At 39.5% G+C, this 8,724-nt stretch overlaps 1 protein-coding gene across 2 annotated transcripts in view; it reads right to left on the bottom strand.

The window, feature by feature from the left end:
- The window catches only part of AMBRA1 (autophagy/beclin-1 regulator 1), a 237,517-nt gene extending 230,602 nt beyond the window's left edge, over window positions 1-6,915 (bottom strand). The window contains exon 1 of one of the 2 annotated variants that reach the window (XM_006896726.1): window positions 6,686-6,915. The gene's annotated coding sequence lies outside the window, so the exon portion shown is untranslated. The remainder of the gene's footprint in view (window positions 1-6,685) is intronic. The other variant, XM_006896724.1, reaches the window with a different exon arrangement.
- Between the last annotated feature and the right edge of the window lie 1,809 nt (window positions 6,916-8,724).

Here is an 8,724-nt window from a genome sequence, read left to right as displayed (position 1 = left end):
AAATGTTTATGAAAATTAATAAAATATAATTATAGAAAGAAAAAAAAAAGATTCTCAAATGCAGTTGATTAAAAAACTTGTAAAATATCTTTAATTTCTAGGAAGAAGGCACCAAACAAAATTGGAGGCGTTGCAACACACATATTTAGTCACAGTGTATATTTTTCCTCTCAATTTCAACAATTCTCCTAAATCTATCCCTTTTTAAAAACTAAGTACTTTAGCTTCATGTTTGCTACAAATTCACCTGAAAGCATGTATTCAACATTCAAACTCAATGAACTTAATTTTCAAAAAATAGTTCATTTGGAAAAAATAAGAACTAATTAAATTCAGGTCACATCAGACATAAAACATTATATTTGATCAAGCATACTACACAACTGTCCTTTACTACGTTAAACCTAATGCTATCATATATGAAGTGACAGACAAATATTGTAACAATGTGAAATGAAGTCTTCCACTATGATAGCAGCAGGAGAACTTTAATTTCCTGAAACAAAGTATATCATGATTTCAATTTTGTAAGTAGATTAAGGATGCTGTGATTGTAGATTTCAATCCTAGCAACACAGCAGTACCCTTCTTACTCTTTCACCCTAATCAGGCCTTTCCCATTTCTTCTATTTATTTTAACATATATTTTATATTTATCAGATAATCAGATAGTTGTGTATGTTTCCCTTCAGGATAAATTTAATGACAGCTTGAACTGTCATGTCTACTTTTGCATCCCAGTATCTAATGAGTATGCACTAAATAAACTCTAGATGAGTTAAAAGGAGCCTGCCCTGGAACATTATAATGCCTGACCTATTGGACTGCCAACTGAAAAGGTGATGGTTGAAATCTGCCAAATTCAAGTGGTTCCTAAGGAGAAAGATGGTCACTCTCTTCCTATAAAGACTTAGAACCTCAGAAATTTGATGGAGAGTCCTATCAACTTGACAACAATGGGCTTTATAGAAAAATCTAAAAAGATAATTGTTAAAAGATGGGTCTGGCAGGAGTAGTTTATAACTTAAAAAGAGAAGCCACAGTATCCCATAAACAAAAAGTTTGGGTAGAGACTTAAGAACTATAAATTCTAAGATCAAAGGAAGAGACTGAGAATCAACCAGAAAAGATACACAGTATACTATATTCTGACTCTTGGTTGCCCCATATATGCCAAAGTATAAGTACCTATCTTTCATAGGATTTTTTCAAGGCAACAGATTGCTAGGCCTTTCTACGAAGGTGTTTCTAGATGGGAGTGAATGGACAATCATCTCTGTCACGCAAGGACTCCTTCGGGATATTTAAGGGGGGAAAAAAATCACACACACACGAAAACTTAAATTCATTGTTGTCACGTAAGAACTTAAACACTGACTATAGCTGACTCTCCTTTGGGTTTCTGAGGCTGTAAATTGCATGGAAGGTAACTGCTCATCTTTCTTCCTTGGAGCCACTGGTGGATCTGAACTACCAGAGAAAAGTGGTCTTTGGTTACTTAGCAGCACAACTCCCTGTTGACTAATGTCACCAGAACTCCTTCCCAAAGACACTAGATCAAGTTTATCTAACAAAATATAAAACCAGACTAACTGGGGGGGGGGGGATAAATATCTTTAATCTCAACCCATACAGCACCTAAAATTATTTCTCTCTCAGGAGCACTTCTAAGCACTTAGTCTTTGCAAGTCCCTCTAAGAGCAGGTTTAATGTTTGTTTGCTTCTGGTGTCCTAGTGGTAAGAATCTGTGTTGTAATGGCAAAGGCACCAGCTGCTCTGCAGGAGAAAGATGGGCAATCTCCTCCCCTGAAATGTACTGCCTCTGAAAACCCCATGGAGGGTCAGTTGGTTTTGATTCCAAACAGTATCCCCCATGATGGTCTGGTTTAATACTAGTAGGAAAATAGAAAGTTGCCAAAGGGCTGTAAGAGCTTTGGAATAATACTGTATCTTTTTAAAGTTGTTTTGTGTAGTTTTTAATAAAAAAATTATTGTGAGAGAAATATTTTTTCTTATTTTCTAAATACTGAAAAAGCATCACAGTAGATGATGTTCACAAGCCTTGAATCTGAATCCCCATCCTGCTCATCATGAGCTTCTCTGAGCTTCAGCATCCACGGGGAAAACAAGTTTCCTAAGTTTCCTAAAGCATCCTGAAAATGTTTTGTGTATACTATTTAAGAGTATAAACTGTTTACCTGTTACTAAAAACAACTTAAAGTATTAAAGATAATACATAGGGCATGACAGAGTAAATGTTCCATAAGAAGAGTAACCTTCCTTATAGTCTCCTTAAGTAATTTGCACAAGACTTTTCTTAAACTAGGAAGCTGGTAAGCCTAGGGCTTAAAACCAGGTCTCCTGATTCCTTAATCTATTTTCTTTTAACCACATCCCTCTGGCAGGCTGCCCCATACTATTAGACTCAGAAATACTTTCTGACAATAGTCAATCACAAAAAAAGTATCTTTTGTCAATACTTAATTTTAACGTTTCAAAAAGAAAACAAATTAATTAACTTGCAAGGGTGGGAAGATTTAAAAAGATACAGTACAATAACACCACCCCAAAAAAACCACAAGACAGGTTATACTACACAACTTCTGTAAAAAAGAATGTCAAGAAACAGAAAGTTCTCTTTGAGTTTATGAGGAATACCCAGACAAGAATGGCTGTGATTAAAAGGAACTTAAGATTTTTGTTTTTCCAAACCAAACCACTGAGGGGGAGGGGAAATTGTATCTCATTCCAAAATAACTCTATCAAGGCTAAGATATATCTTGGAAAAATAGGCCTTGTGCTGACAACAAAATTTTTCTTCCAATTCCTTGAGAGGCAAATGTTCACTTTTCTAATATTGGAAAAGTGAGATAAGCAGTCAACATTCAAGAAGACCCTTGAAGGTTTGGGTTCAGCATTAATAAACAGGCAGTATAAAAGAACCTGTTCAATAGAATAAAAGTTTCATAAGTTTCCTAAAGTTTATTGAAAATATTCTGTGTATATACTTTAAAAGTATAAACTGTTTACCTGTTAGTTATTTTTATAACTATAACAATAATTTTTATAAACAATGTTTATAATTATAACAATAATTATTGTTAATTATTTTATCATAAATTATTAATTATTTTCAAGTAATACATGTAATTCAACTCTTTCAAGTGACAAAAATAACTCTACGCTAGGCCAAATTCTAGAACATTTTAAAAACTAAGAATCTCCAAGAACTTCCTCAGTAAAAAAATAATTCCATCACATTAAGAATCTGTGTATTTCTGTAAAGAAAATCTCAGAAGGGAGCTGGATCTGACACTGACATAATCTGATCAAGAGATCAGATCACATGATTTTATTAAGTTAAAAGATGACCAATTTCTATCACAAAGCTGAGAAGTGGATGATAAACTCTATCCCTATAACTATGATCACCCAAATTCTTACACTTCTCAATTCATCTGTAATCTTTCAGTTTTCTTTTCATCCCTTTTTTAACTGAGCTCTTAATGAAAGTTTATAAAGAACTTAGATTCCCATTCATTCATTGTTGCACATTTTCATCCCTGCCCACCCCCACCGCACCCCCTTGCCCACCCCTATCCCCCAGATGCCCACCCCCCCAAACCCAACCTCCCAAACCCCACCCCGGCCACCGTTCGTTTTTTTCTTTGGAAAGAAAGTTCATTGTTATACTGAGGAGGACCTGAAGCACTCGCTGCAGAAGGTCAAGGACTGCAGCCTTCAATATGGATTGAGGCTCAATATCAAGAAGACAAAGATTCTCACCACTGGGCCAAATGACAACATCAGGATGGGTGAAGAGACTGAGACTGTTAACTGCTTTAGTTTGCTTGGCTCCACAGTCAACACTCTTGGCACCAGCAGCCAGGAAATTAAAAGACATATTGTGATGGGAAAGTCTGCTGCTAGGGACCTCTCCAAAGTACTGAAAAGCAATGGTGTCACTCTGGAGACTAAGGTGTGCCTGATACAGGTCATGGTCTTTGCAATAACATGCTATGTATTCATCAGAGAGCTGGACAACGACTAGAGCAGATAGAAGGAAAACTGATGCCTTTGAGCTGTGGTGCTGAAGAAGAGTATTGAATGTACCACGGACTGCTAAGAAAATGAAAAGGTTTACCCTTGAGAGGGTTAAACCAGGCTGTTCCTTGGAGGCAAGGATTCTGAGGCTTCCTCTGACATATTTTAGACATGCTGCAAGGAGGGGCCAGTCCTTAGAGAAGGACGTCATGCTTGGGAGGGTGGAGGGACAGAGCAGGAGAGGAAGACCCTCTATGAGGTGGATTTATTCAGTGACTGGGATAATTGGCACAGGTGTGCTGGAGACAGTGAGATTGGCAAAGGATAGAGCAGGATTTAGGGCTGTTGTACATAGGATCACTATGAGCCGTAGGCGACCAAACGGCACATAACAACAACCACATTGTTATACAGCTGCTCCCCCTCCCCCAGAGACCACTTTACTATGCAGCTCTTATTCTGGAATCTTGTCATGTCAATAATACCTACTCATATATTCCTTTTATACAATTCTCTCCCTCACCTGTTTCAATGTAGTATACATTATTTATCCCCTCTTTTCTTAATTTGCCCCCAGCCCCCATGTCAGTTCTGTTTTATAACAGTGGCATTATGCAGTATTTCTTTTTGTGACTGAGATATTTCACTCAGCATAATGTCCTCCACATTCCCCATTTTGTATATTTCATGAGTTCTTTGTTTTCCAGTGCTGCGTAATACTTCATTATGTGAATATATTACAGCTTCTCTATTCATTTGTTTGTTGATGGAAACAGAGTTGTTCGCAACTCTTTGCTATTGTAAGCAAAGCAGCAATAAACATGGGTGTGCAATCTTTCAATTATTTTCTATAGAAATAAAAGGTCCCTAACATTTCTTCATGATGCTCACAGCAACCTCTATTTAGTATTTATTAGGAACCACTAAGATTGGACATGTAACTTCTACGGTATATATAAAGCCAACTAGTCACTAGTGGACAATATCGCTTCTTTCTCTAAAATCTGTCCTCTGATAAAAATTCTCTTACACCATAAAGCATTCTTTTCTAACTACACATTTGTAGCCTAGTTTCCCAATCTAGATTTCTCCATGTAATCTGGTACCTCTTCATTAGTTCTTTCCAGAGTGTACTGAAGTCCTGGTAACTATAAAATCATTCATGTTTCAAAGGTCTTTCATTTAAATCTTACTGACCCTCACCACCCTCCCTCCAGAAATTAGAAGATAAAAAAAACTTTCTAAAACTCTTGTGAGAATTTGAAAATTGTTCAGGGTCATACACACGTATATCTTCCATACAAATTAAATTAGAATTTGGTCTTATTCCCTTAAATGCATGCTAATGATTCACAAACTAAGAAAACATATTCAATCCAGATTGACCTCTAAATTGTTTCTTTTCTCCCAATAAACAATTTACACTAATTAGGATATTAACACCATCAATGAAAAGAAAAGGAATAAAAGAGTTAGAGCTCTCAATTTCCTAAGCTTGAAAAAAAAAAAAAACAACAAATAAACAAACCCTTAAGAATTCTCAGGAAGTTAACCTTCAATTTTTAAAAAAAATATTTCAAATCTACATGATTCCAATACACAGCCCTTTTACCTCTGGCATATGACCATTAACCAAACAGGATAAAACTACTGTGAAAAGAACTGCTTAGGGTTCCTCTGGCTATTTTCCAGAAAGCAAACCCTCACAAGGACAAACACAATTTCAAAATCTTGCCCATCCTCTGTTGGGCACTATAGGTGAAAGACTTGCACTAAGAACAGGCTGAGGAGAAAGGGAAGCGGGGGTGGGGAAACCACCAACTAAAAAACAAAACCGCCAATAAACAAAATTCTCTATCAAGAAACGAAAAGCAGCTGTCATTGCTACTCTCGCTAAAATACTACCGACTCTGAAGAGTACAGTCAGACGATCACATGGTCTCTTTACTTCTGAAACCACCAATGACAGAATCCACAGTCCTAGGAAGATCACAAACAAACGACAAATCACAGACCAACTGGTAAAACAAACAAACCAAAAGTAAGCAGATAATTGACAAAAAGTGACTTACGGTGCCTTTTTATCTGCCGGGGAAATGGGCAAAGTCACGTCCCAGATCTCAGACTGGGTTTCCCTAGCCAAAAAAGGCGAGAAAATGACACTTCGCTCAGAGGAGCCAGAGGGCCTCGTTCCACACGCCTCCACCTACTCAAGGGTCCCTTCAAAGGCCGGACTCACAGGGGGTCCCCAGTGCATCTGAGTCATGACACTCGGAGCCTTAGGAAGGGGGAAAGGAGAAAGGAAGGAGGGTCAAGGAGCGCAAATCTTCACCCGTTCCAGGAAATCGGTTCCCCCTTCCCACCCCACCCCCGACACAGGGGCGCGCACACCCGCCTTAAACCCAACGTCCCCTCCTGACGGAACCACCCCGGGCTGCCCTACATCTCTCCCTCCTTCCGGCTTCTCCTCCAGTTCCCTGCCGCCCCTCCGGCCGCGCCCCCGAACGCAGCCCGACAGCCCCTCCTCTGGACTGTGTCGGCCGCAGGTCCGCCCGTCTACTCGCCGGCGCCAAGGTCTCCTCTACCCCGCCGCGGAAAGATAGATGCTGGGCCCGGCCTCCCAGGCTCCTCCAGGGCCTACCTGCAAGTCTTAGGGGAGCTCGGCTGGTCGCCCGGCAGCCGGGCTGAGTCACACAGAAGAGGAAGGAATAAGCAGGACGGAAGCAAAAGGTTCGCTCCACCGACCGGCGGATGAAAGCGGCCTGAGAGCGGGGCCTCGCGCGCAACTCAGTCTCAGACCGGGAGCCGCCACCGCTCAGGAGACATCAAGCAAGAAGACGGCGTAAAAGATCACCAACGCCCAGACATTAATAGAGGAGCACGGAGGCAATCGCTCAAGGCACCGTAGCCGAGCGCCAAAAAACAGCTCAGACTCCTTCTGGAGGTCCGGCGCCTGTCCAAGGCATAAATAAACAAACCCAGATCCTAAACTATGCTGTACAAGTAGCTTCTCCTTCTGAAATTTGCTTTATTTTTCTTTTTTTATTTCCGACTGCTGGCTGTTTACGTTGTCAAGAGATCTGTTGTTTTTCTTGAGAGTGTTGAAGATCAAGTCTTAGCACAGTAGCTGTAGTTTAGCTATACAGTTCAATTACCTTATGACATTCCAACAATATTTAGCTCAACTAAACAAATCCCTCCACTTCTTTGACCCTTGCTCTTTTCACCCAACTGCTTCTTGGTCTAGATAAAGATTTTGTATGAGCACAATAAAGTGTTCTAAGATTCCCATTTCTTCTCAATGTCACCCATAATTTGTCATGATCCACATACTCAAATGTCTTTGTCTCGGTAGTAAAACACAAATAGACGGCCTTCCGGTATTCTCTCCTTTCAGCCAAGATCTATCTGATATCAGCAATGATAATGCCTGGGGCCACAACCTCTTCTAAATCCAGTCTCAACTTCCTGTTGTTTTCTGACAATGTACTGTTCTACCCATTTTTGCATGATTTTCAGCAATATTTCGCTTACATGTGATATGAATGATGTTGTTCGATAATTTCCTCATTCAGTCGGATCACCTTCCTGGGAAATGGGAGCAAATACGTACTCTTCGTACTCTTCGAGTCAGTTTACCAGGTAACTATATTCTAAATTTCCTTGCAGAGTCCGGTGAGCACATCCACAGCTGCATCAGTTGGGACATGTCAGTCGATATTTTATCAATTCCTGGGGCCTTATTTTTTTGGCCATTACCTTCAGTGCAACTTGAATTTCCGCCTCAACACCATTGTTATCATCATAATATGCTACTTCCTGAAATTTTTCAATGTCAACCAATTCTTTTTTTATATGGTGATTCTCTGTTCCCTCCATCTTTTTATTGATGTTTCTTGGATCATTCAAGATTTTCCCCATAGTGTCCCTCAGTGTTGAAATTCAGGGCTTGAATTTGTTTTTAAGTTCTTTCAATTTGATGTCAAGTGAGTTCTTCCTTTTTTATTCTTCAACTCCACCTTTTCGCACATTCCCTTATAATACTTGGCTTTGTCTTCTCCAGCTGCCCCTTGAAATCTTCTCATCTCTTTACATCAGCATCTCTTTCCTTTATTTTGGATTCTCAGCACTCTAGTGCAATACTCAGATACTAATTTTAGTCTTTTCTTTCTCCACTGTCTCCATCTAACAACCTTTTGCTCTCTTCATTACCTTGTTGTAACTCATTCACCAAAATAAGCATGTGTGGAGAAAGAGAGAGAATGTGAATCCAGGAAGAAATCAAATAATCTCTAAAAATCCCTAAAATCTCAGAAGCTTAGCAAGAAGCAGGTTGGACAGTCTGGTGACCTCTGAACAGGAATCCTTAGAAGACAGATCAACAAAATGTTTTCAAAAGGACAGGAAAACAGGCCTGGAAAACTCTGTACACATAGAATCACCTTGAGTCAGTGATGGGGTAATATGTTTGTCTTATAAGACTTATATAAAAAGAGAGGGAATGATAGAGTGGTATTAGTAAGCTCAGAATTCTCTATATAGGTTGTTGTTATGTGCCATCAAGTCGTCTGCGACTCATAGCGACCCTATACACAACAGCCCTAAACCCTGCTCTATCCTGTGCCAATCGCATTGCCTCTGACACACCCATCCTGATTACCCCAGTCACTGAATCAATCC

This window comes from Elephantulus edwardii, unplaced genomic scaffold, assembly GCF_000299155.1.
Source record: "Elephantulus edwardii isolate Elephantulus edwardi_28Jun2011 unplaced genomic scaffold, EleEdw1.0 scaffold00189, whole genome shotgun sequence".
In the NCBI taxonomy this organism is placed as follows: domain Eukaryota; kingdom Metazoa; phylum Chordata; class Mammalia; order Macroscelidea; family Macroscelididae; genus Elephantulus; species Elephantulus edwardii.
This window is presented reverse-complemented; position numbering and strand designations above follow the sequence as displayed.